Source organism: Zea mays, chromosome 8 (assembly GCF_902167145.1).
Source record: "Zea mays cultivar B73 chromosome 8, Zm-B73-REFERENCE-NAM-5.0, whole genome shotgun sequence".
NCBI classification, from domain to species: Eukaryota; Viridiplantae; Streptophyta; class Magnoliopsida; order Poales; family Poaceae; genus Zea; species Zea mays.
Window position 1 is genome coordinate 72,019,650 of NC_050103.1, and position 15,514 is coordinate 72,035,163.

The following is a 15,514-nucleotide window of genomic DNA, read 5'->3' on the forward strand; positions in this document are numbered from 1 at the left end:
TGGTTGTCTCCTGCTAGGTATGACTCGGTAGATTTCCACTCTTGAAGAAAAACATTCTCGAGATCAGGCTGAATTGGTCCAGCGGTGCTCTGACTTTAAAGAAAAGTATTCTCAAAGTCAGACTGAACTAGCTCAGGTCTCTGCTGCCTTAGATGACGCCAATGCACTGAGCTCTTCCCTTCACGCTCAACTTAACTCTGAAAAGGTGACTTATGAAACTGTGCCTTGCCTTGCTGTGCTCCTATTGCTTGCTTGATGTTTGAGGGAGTTGACTTTTGTTTGCAGGAAGAAAGCGTTGATTGTATCGCGATTCTAGCAACTCGCTGACCATCCTGGAGAGGAGTCATCGCTTCACCATGGAAGAGTTAGACAATCAACGCTGTAAGCTGCAGGAATCTACGGATGAGGTGACCCGGCTCAAGCAGTTGATATCAGCGAAGGACGCTACTATCAAAGAACTCCGAGCTTCCAAGAAATCCATCGCTCAGGAGTTAGAAACTGCTCGGCTGGCTGCCAAGGTTGCCGAAGAAACTTCCGTTACTCTCAGAGCCCAGCGCGACAGAGCCATGGATAAGGCCATTCGGGCGGGGCGAATCTTGATGAGGAGACCCGGCGTGGTTGTTCCCGAAGATATAAGGGCCGACGTGAATGCTGCCCCTGATTCCTTGAGTCGTCCTTCCTCATCGATTGCTCCTGAGAAAAATATCACAAAATAGAGAAACATTTTGCGTGCTTTGGGTGCGATGTTAGCATGGTCAGACATTTGTTAGAGGGCGTCATTTCAGTACTTTGAGCGACATTGTTATTCTCATATTGTTTCAGAATTCCTCAGTTCGTAAATTTGCAGTAGTAAAATGATGTGCGATGGTTTTGAAATTTGTTTGCGGGATATAGAAGTCATTCTTATATGAGAAATTGTAAGCATGTCAGATCGCCTTAAGTCGCTGCTGACTTAAGTCGATTGCTTCTGTTAATAGGGCCTAGTGGTCACCCTGACTTGCGTAGGCGTGAGCATGTTGCACCGCCTTAAGTCGTTGCCGGCTTAAGCCGATTGCTCCGTTAGCAGGGCATAGTGGTCACCCTGAGTTAAGTAAGCGCGAGCATGTTGCACCGCCTTAAGTCGTTGCCGACTTAAGTCGATTGCTCCGTTAGCAGGGCATAGTGGTCACCCTGAGTTAAGTAGGCGCGAGCATGTTGCACCGCCTTAAGTCGTTGCCGACTTAAGTCGATTGCTCCGTTACCAGGGCATAGTGGTCACCCCGAGTTAAGTAAGCGCGAGCATGTTGCACCGCCTTAAGTCGTTGCCGACTTAAGCCGATTGCTCCGTTAGCAGGGCATAGTGGTCACCCTGAGTTAAGTAGGCGCGAGCATGTTGCACCGCCTTAAGTCGTTGCCGACTTAAGCCGATTGCTCCGTTAGCAGGGCATAGTGGTCACCCTGAGTTAAGTAGGCGCGAGCATGTTGCACCGCCTTAAGTCGTTGCCGACTTAAGCCGATTGCTCCGTTAGCAGGGCATAGTGGTCACCCCGAGTTAAGTAAGCGCGAGCATGTTGCACCGCCTTAAGTCGTTGTCGACTTGAGCCGATTGCTCCGTTAGCAGGGCATAGTGGTCACCCTGAGTTAAGTAAGAATGCAAGTCAATCATGAACAAACTGAGTATCTTTGAAGCCCTTTTTTATTGATGACATATTTCCATTTTTCAGAGTACATCGTCGTCCCGATAGCTTTTGAAATACAGCTAGGGATAAAGTTTCCTGAGGTGTTCTATATTCCAGGAGTTCCCGACTTCTGTGCCGTCCATTTGAGTGAGACGATATGATCCTGGCCGAGTGACTTCTGCTACTACGAAGGGTCCTTCCCATAAGGGTGATAACTTGTGCCGTCCCTCCCCCGTTAGAATTCGGCGGAGGACGAGGTCTCCTACTGAGAAGGAACGCTGTCATACAGCCTTGTCGTGATAGCGCCTTAGAGTCTGCTGGTACCGTGCTGATTGGATTACCACATTCAGCCGTTCTTCCTCGAGTATATCGATGTCCTCCATCCTAGTAGCTTCGGCTTCTGCTATGCTTTCGAAGATCAACCTTGGCGCCCCGAACTTGAGATCGGCGGGTAACACTGCCTCCGACCCATAGACCATGAAGAAAGGAGTGTTTCCATGCAGAGCTCGGCTAGGTTGGGTTCTTAGGCTCCAAACGACATAGGGCAATTCCCTTATCCATTTCCCTGCGAATTTTTCATTCTTATCGAAGACCTTTTTCCTAAGTGCCTCCAGTATCATCCCGTTGGCTCGCTCAACCTGCCCGTTGGCTCTTGGATGTGCTACAGAAGCATACTTGATCTGAATGCTTTTTTGCTCGCAGAAGTCGAAGAACTCTGAACTTGTGAAGTTGGATCCTAGGTCAGTTATGATGCTGTTTGGTATCCCAAATCTGAATATTATGTCTTGTATGAATTCCACGGCCTTAGCTGAGGTTAAAGAAGCAATGGGTTTGAACTCTATCTATTTAGTGAATTTGTCGATTGCTACCAGTACATGAGTGTATCCTCCTTGAGCCTTCTTGAAAGGTCCAATCATATCCAGTCCCCAGCACGCGAAGGGCCAAGTCACTGGTATGGTCTGCAGTTGCTGTGCTGGTAGATGTTGTTGTTTTGACAAGTATTGGCAAGCTTCGCACCTCTGAACTAACTCAGCTGCATCACTCTTTGCTGTTGGCCAATAGAATCCTGACCTGAAGACCTTCCCGACTAGTGTTCTGGACGCTGCATGTATTCCGCATTGCCCAGCATGGACCTCCTCCAGAAGTCGCTTCCCGGTAGATGAGAGAATGCACTTCATGAGGACGCCTGACGTACCCCTTCTGTACAATGCCTCCCCAATGAGTGTGTAGTGAGCCGACTGTCTAGCAATGCGCTCGGCTGCATTTTTGTCATCTGGTTCCTCTTCGTTCTTTATATACCTGATGATTGGCCTTCTCCAGTCATCAGAGTCTGACTCTAGTTGATTCACAATATTACACTCTTCTGCTTGATCCATTGAGATGCTCGGCTGTAATATTTCTTGTACGAAGACTCCAGGTGGGACCTGAGTTCGACCAGATCCTAGCTTGGACAATACATCGGCTGCCGTGTTCCGATCTCTCTCTACATGATGAAATTCCAGACCCTCAAATTTATCTTCCAGCTTTCGGACGGCAGTGCAGTACTTTCCCATTGAATCGCTTGAACAATCCCACTCTTTGTTTATCTGGCTAATGACTACCAGAGAGTCTCCGTACACCATCAGTCTCTTGACGCCCAACGATATGGCGATGTTCAATCCATGGATCAGAGCTTCATACTCGGCTGCATTGTTAGAGGCCGGAAACAGCAACTAGAGGGCATATTTGAGGTGCTCGCCTCTAGGTGCGGTGAAAAGAATTCCTGCTCCTGCTCCCTGCAGCTTCAGCGAGCCATCAAAATACATTTGCCATACTTCTGCAGTCTCTGGGTTATCCGGTACTTGCTGTTCAGTCCACTCTGATACGAAATCAACCAATGCTTGAGTTTTGATGGCAGTGCGAGGTCGAAATTCGATGTCATGAGATCCCAGCTCACAAGCCCACTTGGCTATTCGGCCAATGGCTTCCTTGTTGTGAAGAATATCCCCTATCGGAAAACCAGTGACTACTATGACTTTGTGGTCATCAAAGTAGTGACGTAGCTTTCGGGCAGTTAGGAGTACTGCATATAACAGCTTCTGAACTTGAGGGTACTTTTTCTTCGAGGGACCCAGAACTTCACTGATGAAGTAAACAGGATGTTGCACTGGGTAGGTATGTCCTTCTTCTGCTCGCTCGACTACCAACGCGGTGCTTACCACGTGAGTCGTGCAAGAGATGTACAGCAGCAGATCTTCAGCTGGTTGAGTTGATGTGGCTCGTCGTGGCGGTTTCAGTACTGGTGGTGTCGTCAAGAATTTCTTCAGTGCATCTAGAGCTTCCTGTGCTTCCGAAGTCCACTGAAACTTATCCACTTTCTTGAGTAGCTTGTAAAATGGTAAACCTTTTTCTCCCAATTTGGATATGAATCTGCTCAGAGCTGCCATACATCCAGTAAGTCGTTGAACCTTCTTCTATGATCGAGGTGCTTCCATCTTCAAGATAGCTTCAATCTTATCTGGATTAGCCTCAATTCCCAGGTGGCTGACAATAAACCCGAGTAACTTGCCTGCTGGAACCCCAAAGACACATTTTTTGGGATTAAGCTTCCATCGATATCGCCGTAGACTGTTGAAAACCAGTTGCAAGTCTTCGATGAAGTTTTCCGAGTTCTCCGTTTTGATTACCACATCATCTACGTAGGCCTCCACACGCTTGCCCCAGTGATCGGCTAAGCATGTTTGAATGGCTCTCTGATAAGTCGCTCCAGCGTTTTTGAGGCCGAACGGCATGGAGGTATAACAGAAAGCACCAAACGGAGTAATGAATGCTGTTTTTTCTTCGTCTTCCTCTGCCAAACTAATCTGGTGGTATCCGGAATAGCAATCCAGGAAAGACAGCACAGAACATCCAGCGGTGGAGTCCACCACCTGATCTATCCTCGGGAGCCCGAAGGGATCCTTCGGACAGTGTTTGTTGAGATCAGTATAGTCGACGCACATGCGCCAATCCACTTTATTATTTTTGAGTACAAGAACAGGGTTGGCTAACCACTCGGGGTGTAACACTTCTCTAATAAATCCAGCCGCGATCAAGCGAGCTAACTCGGCACGAATGGCCTCTCTTTTGTCGGGCGTGAAACGACGTAGTTTTTACCGGATCGGCCTTGCCTGGGGATAGACCTTCAGTTTGTGCTCGGCCAGTTCTCTTGGGACTCCCGGCATATCCGCAGGTTGCCACGCGAATACGTCTCGGTTATCTTGCAGAAACTGGACGAGCGCGCTTTCCTATTTGTCGTCCAGGCTGGAGCTGATGATGGCAGTCTTGCGTTCATCAACGAACCCCAGGTTGATCCTTTTAGTTTCTTCAGTCGACCGCATAGAGGTCGCGGCCTGAGCTTCGTTTGCCGGTACTGCAAGGTCCTCCTCAGGCTTGGAGTTCGCCTGTGTTGAAGAAATCGTCGACGGCTTGGTGGTGAGGGCCGCTTGGATGGCCACTCGGAAACACTCTGTGGCGCCTTGGAAGTCGGCGCGCACAGTTATGATTCCTTGTGGTCATGGCATCTTCAGTATCATGTATGTGTAATGAGGAATGGCCATGAATTTGGCTAATCCCGGCCTCCCGATGATGGCGTTGTACCCGCAGTCGAAGTTCGCCACTTCGAATCTCAGGAACTCGGTTCTGTAGTTCTCCGGAGTTCCGAAGGTGACGGGCATGTAGATGTCGCCCAGCGGGTATTCCCCTTCAGTCGGCACGATGCCGAAGAAGGGAGTGTCCGACTCGTGGAGCTCTTTGAGGTGAACTCCCAAGCCTTGGAGTGTCCGGGGGAAGGTGACGTTGATGCTGCTCCCCCCGTCCACTAACACCTTCTTTACCCGGCTCTCTCGGATCACCGGATCGACGAGGAGCGGGTATTTGCCTGGATGGTCGAAGTTGAGCCATTGATCCTCCCGAGTGAAGGTGATCGGGTGCTCCGACCACCGGTACGGAGCGGGAGGACCAGTGGTTGCCACCAGTATCTGGCGATCGTTGAGCTTTTGTTGTCTTTTGTTCTCCTGCGACCTGTGTCCGCCGAAGATGACGTTGACCTCCCTGTCAATGCGCGGGAAAGCTCCTCCTCCTCCCTCCTCCTGCTGATGGGGTTGTCGTGGTTCATCTGGTCCTCCCCTCGGCGGAGGAGGAGGTAAAGGTTGGAAGGGTCGGTCGTGCCCGACGGAGTGCTTGAAGTCCCGGCAGTTCCGAAGAGTGTGGCGCATGTCTTTGTGGTACGGGCACTGGGCGTCGAGGATGTCGTCCAGCGTGCGCTCGCCTCCGCGAGGTCCCCCTCGGGCGCGAGAAGCTGGTAGCCCGGCGGCATGTACTTCTTCGCGGGGCCTCTTCTCCCAGTGTTTGTCGGCTTGCTGGTTCGCGTCGTGTCGTGGTGCCACCGGTGCGGGCTTTGCTCCTCCGATGAGGTCCTGGGCCCGCTCGTCGGCGGTGATGTAGAGGTCGGCTTCCCGAAACAGCTCCTCGGAGGTAGTCGGCGCCTTCTGTAATATGGCTCGGACGAAAGCCGAGTCATTGGATCCTCTGTAGAAGTCCTCGATCACGGCTGCCTCCGTGACCTCGGGGATACGATTTCTCATGGTCTGGAACCTTTTGAGGTACGACCGGAGAGTTTCGTCCCCCCGGCGCTTGATGGATTTGAGGTCCCACGGTTGCGCCGGTTTGTCGGAGAGGGACTGGAAATTGGCGGTGAAGCGTCGACTGAAGTCGCCCCAGTCGTCGATGCAGTGTCGGGGTAGATGTCGCAGCCATTGTAGCGCGTCTTGCCCGAGGACAATGGGTAAGTACACGGTCATCACGTCTTCGGACGCCCCGACAGCTCGAGCAGCGGTGGTGTAGACGGCCAGCCAACCCCCTGGATTCTGCTTAGGTTCATATTTTTCGACATTGGATACCTTGAAGTTAGGAGGCCATTGGATGGCCCTAAGGCGTGGAGTAAGAGCAGACACTCCACACGTGTCCTCCTGTCGTCGGGGATGATGTCTGTCCCGGGGAGGGGAGTAGTTGTTGTGGTTCCTCGACCGTCCCCGGGTTGTACCGCTAGTTGAGGCCGTTGCCGACTCAGTTCTAGGGGCCTGGCTCCGAGCTGGGATGCCATGATCCCTGTCGTACTCCTCCCGGCGGCGGATCTCGTTCTCGTGCCGTCGTTCACGCGAAGCATTGATGGAGCTTCGCGCGTCTCGGTGACTGTTGATGGCGTGTCGTAGATCGTTCGGCGGGTGAGCAAGCGGTAGAAGATGGTTGGCTGCCTGGGTGAACAGTCGTCGGTAGCCCTCGGCGTCGGGAGTCCGAGGGAGTCCATCAGCTATCCGAGCTAGTACTCCTCCAACTTCGCTCGGCGTGTTCATGGCTCGGGCGAAGTCGGGATTCAGGTTGCGCCCAAAGAATGGATTCTCCCGGTGTTGCCTTGCATCTTGCTCGGCTTGTTCCTGAGCCCGGCGGCGATCACGTCGTCGGGAGTTCCTTCGTTCTCTAAAGACGCGTTCCTCCGGAGTTTCTCCTATCTCCGAGACCTCGTCCCGCGAGACAGGTTGCTCCGGATCCCGTTCTCCGGCCGCGTGATGTCGCCGAACGTTCCGGCGCCGATTTCTCCGTCGGCGGGATTCTCGTTGAGGTGGTTCTTCTCCGAGTGCTGTCGGCTCGTCGTCGGAGACGGGAGGCGACTCCACTCTCCCGATGAAGAGGACGTCGGGGTAGAATGGTGCTGCTGTCGTGGCGACCTTCTTTCCGTTCTCCTTTGAGGGCGGAGGAACGGAAAGAACAACTTGCTTCCCCTTGGTCTCCTTCTTCCTCGCGATCTGTGTCCATTCTTTTGTCGGGGAAGTAGGCAGTGGAGTTCTTCGGGTCAGCGGGCTCTCGGTCCCTGACTTTCCGGAGACGATCTTTCTCCGGAGAGTTGGAGGTTGCGCTTCTCCGGCATTTTCGGAGTTTGTTGGAGGAGACTTCTTTTTCAGCGGATCCGCAATGCGGTGTAGAGTTCCCTCTTCATCTGCTACGGATGAGATTGTTCCGAAGCAGAATACGGATCCGGGACGGAGGGTGATCTTGCTGTGGAAAGTGATGGCCATTGAGCTAGCTTGGATCATCGACACACCCCCTACCTGGCGCGCCAGCTGTCGGTGTTTTGGGTCCGACCGCACACCCGGGGTTGCCCCTCAAGGTGTTTTTAGGAGTAGGACGGTGTCGCCGACTGTAGCAAAATGGTTCGTGCTAGATGCACGAGGAACAGTGGACAATGTTTACAGGTTCGGGCCGCTTAGAGATGCGTAATACCCTACGTCCTGGTGAGTATGCTTGGTGAATGAGGTTACAAGGGAGCTCTCCGAATTGAGAATGCAGAGAGCTGAGGTGGGTGGCTGAGTAATAGGGTCGATCGTTCTGAAGGGGTGCCCCCTAGGCCTTATATACTCGACCGTGGGGCAATACACGTGGATATGATAACAATGTGTAGCTAAAAGATAGTGAACTGTTTGAGTTTATCTCCCTGTAGTTCTGCCGACCTATCCTCGCATGGCTCCGTTGCATGGGGGCTCCAGCGCGGGAAAGTCGGATCTCTGTTGTGGTCGCTCGCTCGACGTTGTGGGCCGTCCGGGCTTGTACCAATCCGGCCTCATGTCAATCTGCTTTGCTGGTTGTCCCTCCCCAGGCCCACGAAAGAATGACCTTACGATTTATTGGGCCCTTGGGCCTTTCGTGAGGTCTTTTACTCTTCTAGTGGACCCGGGGATATCTGTCCCCCACACATATATGAAGAGTGTGAATATGATGTAAAATATTTTGATGTTCTTACTTGGTGGAAAGGGCAATCCACTAGATTTCCTATACTTTCTAGAATGGCTTGTGATGTGTTGGCCATTCCAATCTCAACAGTTGAAAGTGAATTTGCATTTAGCACGAGTGGACATATTCTAGATGACTTTAGGACTTCACACACTCCATTTATGGTAGAAGCTCTTGTATGCACACAAGATTGGCTTAGGAGGGCTACACCCACCAATATTGCAGAGAATACAAAAGAGTTGACGCAAATGGAAGAAGGTGATTCAATAAACCATCCCTTTATCTTTATTTATTTATTTATTTATTTATTTTCATTAATAACTTATTTATTGTCATTTGTTTATTCAAGAGTTAATCCAAGAGTTTAAGGTCAAAGCAATTCTTGAAAACAATTCTTCCAAGCCACAAGTTCATGGAAGCAAGGCTTCCAAGTCTCAAGTTGAAGTAAGCAAGGCTACCACCACCAGGACTACCAAAACCAACTCTAAACCAATCCAATCTTCCAAAACAAGCAGAAACAAAGTCTCCAAATCAAAGCCTACATAATTATGTGAGTCCCTTAGTTGTAGATTTATCATATATGTAAATTGTAATTGGTTTATTAATTATTGGCTTGCTTGTACTATATTTTAGGTTGGAGGGTTGATTGCTGGCTCATGGGCGTTCTGCTCACTGTTGTATTGCTATTGTGGTGTTTTGTTGTCGCCTGCTGTTGCTGGTGTGGCAGTGTGGTGGTCTACTGTATTGCTGCTATTGCTGGAGCATGGAGGGCTTGCTATTGCTGCCAAATAATACTGTTATCATGTGACTGAGTTATGTTGTTGGCTGCTAGTTGTTCATAGAACTATTTGTGAACTCTAGGCTATTGTGATTGCTATTGGGTGTTGGCAATTTGGCATGTAAATCCTTTGCTTGTTGTTGTGTGCTATTAGCATGTTGCTTGCTGCTGTTACCTGTTAGTGGTTGATATTGCGAAGATGACGTTCTGCTGGTGGTTGAACACAACCAATTTTCATTGTTTAGATATTTACTTATGCGCTTCTTTGGCAGTTCTGAGTCAGTATCAACTACCTTTTATCTGTTTATATAATATGAACTTGTGGATTATGCCTAAATAGATTGTATGCTACAGTTTTTTTCTTCTAAAAATGGGTTGTTTGATGTAATTACATAAAGCTTGGTTGTTTCGGTCAGAACCGCAACCGAACCGAAATAACCAAAATTGTCGGTTCTATTTATCCTACGGATATAGTTCGGTTCTGATTTCTTGAGAAACAAATTTTAGAAATAATCGAGGAACCAAACCGAACCAAAGAACTGAATGCCCAGGCCTAATCGCAACTCCCCGCGAGCACCCTGGGGAGAAGGAATAGACGTAGAGCTCGGCCAAGATGCAACCTCCGAGTCGACACGACCGCACTGCTTTGGGGGAAAGGGTGGATCAAAATCAGACAAAAAGGGGAGGTCGACGAGCCCGAGGGAAGAAGCCTACCTCGACTTGTGACAGACGGAGAGTGACATCTTGAGAAATCAAGGTTCGACCGCCAACCCGGTTGAAGACAAGTTCAAAAGACACGTCAAGGACGTCCAGTTGGGGAGCGACTGCCCGACGTTTATAAAGAGGGCAGAAGAATGCCCGAATCCACCCCAAGAGGCGGACAGGTCGCCACAGAAGTGGCGCCAATTTCCGAGGGAATGCCACAATTGCTCGAGAAACAAACAGACAGGACACCGTTGTAACACCCTGAATTTGGGGGTATAAAATCTCTTATTTAATATCTACCAAATTCAGGTGTTACCCCTTGTTTCTCTCTCTAGATTTCTTCTCTCTTCTTTCATTAGAGATACGTCTAGTATTTGGGAGATAAACTATTTCTTTACTATATCAAAACCTATGGGAGTCATGATATATTGCACCATGCTGAGCTTATCTTGTTCTCTTGTTTGATGCACATGTTTGAATTATTTGATTATGAATTTGTGGCATGTTTGAGTTTGAATCCAAAAGAGAAAACAAAAGGAAAAGGAATTAGAAATTCAGAAATAAAAAGAGGCCTGAAACCCCTCCCTCCTCGGCCTTTTCGGCCCATCCGACCCGCCTAGCGCGCGCCCGCCTCTCCTCCCCGCGCTCTCTGCCTAGCGGGCCCGGCATGTCGGTGCCACCATCTTTCCCCAGCACGCTCCCTCCTCTCTCTGTGTGTGGGCCCCGCTTGCCAGTCACGCCAGCGCCCGTGGCTCGCGTTTCGTCTGCGATCTCCTACCGGTGGGCCCCGCTTATCAACGGCTCGCCCCGTGTCTCGGCCCGAATTGTTCCCCGCGCGGTGCGCTCACCCACGTCACCCTGGGCCCACCTGTCAGCCTCCTCTCCCCCACATCGCCCACTCGCCATGGCCGGCCCTGAGAGCATAAAACCTCTCCTCCCCTCTCCTTCCCTCGCGTGCTACTGGCCCTACTAACAAGCCCGCGCCGTCGCCCTCGCCTTGGCCATTGCCATCACCTGCCGATCATCGTTGTCCGCGCTGCTGGAGCTCCGCGCCATCAAGCTCGCCGACTTCACCCGTGGTGAGCTAGCTACTCCCCCTTTCTTCCTCCCTCCGCCGCCTTGGCCACACACCACGTGCCCCGGAGAGGGCCTCCTCGCCGTCGGGCATGGTCGACCGTGCACCAGGCTCGAGGTTGAAGACGACCTTGATAGCCGCGGCCCACCAGGTAGCCTCCCTTCCCCCCACTTCTTTCCTCTTGCGCGGCCACTAACCGGTGGACCCCTAGTCCCGCGTGTCAGCACCGCGCGCAGCGCCAAACCCCTCCCCTTCGTTCTAAGTCGTCGCCTGGCAGGCTCCGTCCATCAGAGCGCATCCGTGCCCGCGCCGCTGACCAGCGGGCCCGTCCTTGCCGTGGCACCACCCATCAAGCGCCAGCATCCCGGCGTTCCATCGCTCACCCCCTGCCCCGCCCGATCCGCTGGCCCGTGGGCCCCGTGCACTCACCTGCTGGTTCCAATCTCGGTTGTTGATCCGAGATCCAATGACTGAGGAGATCCGGTACCCCTTCGGTTTGCCGTTTTATAAAGAGAACCCTCGGTTTTCGGGTATTAGAACACGCTTTCCTTATTTCTTTAAGCTGAGCCCCTGCACTTTTGCAGAAAGAGCCCTGAGCTTTAGTTTAATTAATAAAAGGTGTCTAATTTAGGGTTTTAAATTCCAAAACTTGTATATTTCATATCTTTTGCATATAAACTCCAAATTGGATGATTCCAATTGCAAAATGTTCATAATGCTATTCTCTATCTGTTTAAATTATATTCACCCAATGTCTACATGTCTTAATTTTGTGGCTAGACTCTAGGTTAACTTAAAGTAATAGAATATTTATTTAAGAATAAGATAAAAGGGTAAAGCCCTAATGAATGTTCAAGTGTGTAAATTTGTAAACTTAAATTTATTTAGTGTAACCCCATCCCTGCAATAACTTTAATTAAGTAATTGATTAAGATAGACCTAGTTAGGGAAGTAATTTACTAAGATAAACTTAGTTAGACAATAGTAGACCCTTAAACATAGTGATCTACCATAGAACCTAGTGTTCACTTTTGTATTTGTACCTTTTCTACTGAACATGTGTTTGAACTGTTGCATATGTTTGGTGTAATGTTCTTTGTTATTCCCCAAGTGTGTTGAATGAATGATTGCTTTGCGTAGACAACGAGCAGTCCGTGGTTCCCGAGTGTGTTGCAGGAGACTTCCCTGAGCAGAAAATTGGTGAAGGCAAGTGTCCTCAAACCCATTATATCCTACTTACTTTATAATTCACTGTCCCGCATACCATGATCAACCTAAGGATTAACTAGTATTATGTTTTCCTATCCTTATTTACCCTTTGGGAATTGGTTGTTATGATTAGTATTATGCTACTATTTTACTTTAATCAATGAACATGATGAGAATATTTATGATACGATGATGTTATTCTGGATATGATGATGAACTTGTGATACTTTAGGGGTCTCGGACGGTTTCCCGAGTACCTCTCTGTAAGGACCTGTTCGTTAGATGACCACCCGGGAAAACAATACAACCATGAGGGTGGAATAGGACACCCTTAGCAGATTAATTAGAGGAACTTGAGGTGTAGTCGGCTTCGTCGTCGTGCCATCAATGGGGTCCAGGCACAATACTTATTCTGATGTGGCTGGGTGCTGAGGTTCTTTTGTGTGGCTTTTGTTAGTCACCCTTCCTGTGGGGAGAGGTACTGTGTTTATCAAATTGGATAAACCCAATGGTTGGCTATGACATCTGGGGAATCTTTGTAAAGGCTACGTAGTGAATCCCAGGCCATTCACCTCGGTGGTGAAGATCGGGTATGTACAACCCAGGCTGGGAAGGGATCACGACTCCTGGGTAAAGTGTGCAACATCTGCAGAGTGTTAGAAACTAGCATATCAGCCGTGCTCGCGGTTATGAGCAGCCTTGAGAGCTCCTTTGATTAGAATAACTCTAGGTACTTTTATGATGATGGTTAATGGTGATGATTATAACTATGGTTTCTGATATTTCCTCTTGGAGGGAGTATTTTGGATAATAACTTGGGTTTATTACTAAAACTTGGTTTTTCTACTAGTAATAAATACCTGACCAGCTAAAAGCAACTGCTTTAAGCTTAACTCCACATACAATTAGTCCACTTTAGCCAAACGAGACATTTGATGAGTACGTTGATGTGTACTCACCCTTGCTTTAAAACACCCAAACCCCCAGGTTGTCCACATTGCAATCAGTACTCAGGAGAAGATGAAGGCAACATGTAGAACTTTCAGGAGTTTCAGGACTTCGATGAGTTCTAGTTGTGTTCAGTGGCAAACTCCAGTCAGCTACCTGTGAAGGCCTTATCGTACTACGTTTCGTATCCACACTTTAATCTATGTTAAGTAAAAGAGTCTATGGATGTCTTGAACATCGTGATGTAATAAATTACTATTTTCATTTTTTTGAGCAATGTGTGATGATGTCCAATTATGTAATCGTTGTGTACGTGAATTTCTGATCTTGGCACGTACATGGTTCGCATTCGGTTTACCTTCTAAAACTGGGTGTGACAACCGTCCAACCTGTCATCAGCCCCCGAAGGGAGATATTCCCCCTTCGAGGGCTCGAGAGATACTGTCGGGGGAATGACCCCCGGTCCCTAGGACCTACTAGCCAGTGAGCGCGACGATAAAAGAGTCCCTCATCAATGGGGTCTATTAGTCAATCGGAAGAGACAAGTGCGCAAACCCTGTAAGGATCTGCCCCCGATCGAACCCCGTGGCACCGAGCCCAAGGCCGAGCGTGGTGGAGCCTGACAAGGGAAGCCAGGCGTGTCGAAAAGGAGCCACTCGAGTGGATCTCGCGCCCACCCCGGACTGACCCGACATAAAAGAATGGCCGCATTAACCACGCTTGGCACCGAGCCAGAGCGTGGGAGCCGGTCTGCTTTCCACTCATGACCTGCGGACCCCTCGGGTCACATGGTGCTCACGACCTACAAGCCCCCAAACTGTGGTGCACTAATGGCTCGCACGCCCCTAGGCCTACGATGCACTTATGGCCTATCAGACTAGGCTTGAGTGTGCAGACCTCCCGTAGGGCACTACACGACGGGCCACGTCGAGCCCCAGACTACAGAAGCCAGGGGTCGTATCCAGTATGATGGCGCCTGGGACCATTGCCGCCCCCACGTCATCCACCACTATAAATATGCGACATCTAGGCAGCCCCGTGCCCCGCGAGTACGCATGGCCTGGGTAAAACGATGGTTTTACCCCTGCTTTACGACTCCTTTCTAGGGAAGCCACTGTTGGCTCACCCTTGTCTCGACCTTTAAAAGGAAGAGACCGACCTCCAGACATGGGGATTGAGGAGAGAGCTTTTGGACACCACCAGACATCTTTAGAGCATGTTTGGTTTTAGGGTTAGGAGAGAGCTCTTGAATCACTTAACACAGTTAAGAGTGTCTTCAATAGATCCTTAAACCCTAGTCCTAATCCTTATTTTAAGGGAAGGAAACAAAAGGCTCCAACAGACTATAGGCATGTTTGGTTCACTGTCTAACTTGTCACATTTTATCTAACTTTTTTTGTTTAAAGTTAGTTATTCAATTTGGACGACTAACCTTAAGTAAAATGTGACACATTTAGCCCCTATATCTCGTATTCCTAAAAGTTGGCGGGTGAAAAAAGTCTGCTGGCAACATATAATTGCCACCAACCACTACCGGAATCGACGGCTTTGCCGAGTGCCCGAAGTACTCGGCAAAGCCTTAAAAACACTCGGTAGAGTCTTTGCCGAGTGTGGCACTCGGCAAAGAAGGCTCGGCACACAATGCATCGGCAAAGCCTTCTTTGTCGAGTACTTTTTCTCGGGCACTCGGCAAACCTCTTTGCCAAGTGCCAGGGAGTACTCGACAAAGAAAAGCAATCGTCACGGCGTTGGGTGACAGAGACGGCGTCTTTGCCGAGTGTCACAGGTGACACTCGGCAAAGGATTTACCTTTGCCAAGTGTCTGCCGGACAACACTCGGCAAAGGAGTTACCTTTGCCGAGTGTCTGCCGGACAACACTCGGCAAAGAATCCGCCAGCGGGGTCCCATGTCAGGTACTTTGTCGAGTGCTTTGTATGGCACTCGGCAAAGCGTGCTTCTTTGCCGAGTGTCAGAGTCACTACACTCGGCAAAGAACCTATACCGGTGGCTACGTCTTGGTTCTTTGCTGAGTGCTATGGTCCTGACACTCGGCAAAGTACCTCTTTGCCGAGTGTGACACTCGGCAAAGTGACTAGTATACACCTTTTTTATTTGTTTTCCCTATTCCATCCAAACAAACAAAAGATATTTCACATATATCACATATATACATCACAGATCATCACAGACATATATAGCCAACACAAACATTAATATACAGACATAAGTTCAGAAGTTCTCAACCCAAACAGTATCAACACAAGTTCAGAAGTATCAACACAAGTTCACAATCTCTGACATAAGTATTCAACATAAGTTTTGTTGTCTAAACACTA